Here is a 726-nt window from a genome sequence, read left to right on the forward strand (position 1 = left end):
CTAGACTGCGTCGGGAAGGTGCAGAGACACCCTCAGGCTGGCGGTGAACCCAAGCAAAGGTCCAGGCAGAGACGAAAGACTGACTCTTACCTCCGTGCAAATTACACCTTCTCTGGCTGATTCTCAGGCTTAGCAGTTTTGGTAGAAAAATAAAACAAGGTTTTGGATCAGCCAATAGCGCTGCCCAAGAGACAGTGGAGAAAAAAAGAAAAAATGTATGCAAATTATCAAAACCTGTATAGCAATGTGCTGTTTTTTATTACTAATTTTAAAAATTTAAATTGTTTTAGAGCTGACTCCATGGTCTACTGATTAAGGGAGCTGGATCCCACATGGCCAACTGCACAGTTTGAATCTGGACCCAGCAGCTTGGAAAACACACAGGTACATGGGAGTGCCTACCCAAAATCCCTAAAAGAAGGAGAAATGGAGGACAAAGGATTGCGGTGTAACCCCATGGGGTGGATGCTTTCGCTCTCTCTCTCTCTCTCTCTTCCTCTGGTGCACTCATAGGCCCTCTGGCAAATTAAAATAATAATAATAATAATGACCCAAATTGTTTTAAGCACCAACTTTCACATGATTTGTCTCTTTAAAAACATAATATATTAGGGGGTCAGCAGGTGGCATGATTGTTAAGATGCTGAACTTCCCTGATGGCCAACTGCAGTTCAAGTCCCAGACCTGGTGGGTTGCTTTCTCACTTTCCCTCTGTCTCTCTCAGCG

This window comes from Tupaia chinensis, unplaced genomic scaffold (genome assembly GCF_000334495.1).
Source record: "Tupaia chinensis unplaced genomic scaffold, TupChi_1.0 Scaffold000523_1, whole genome shotgun sequence".
Classification (NCBI taxonomy): domain Eukaryota; kingdom Metazoa; phylum Chordata; class Mammalia; order Scandentia; family Tupaiidae; genus Tupaia; species Tupaia belangeri.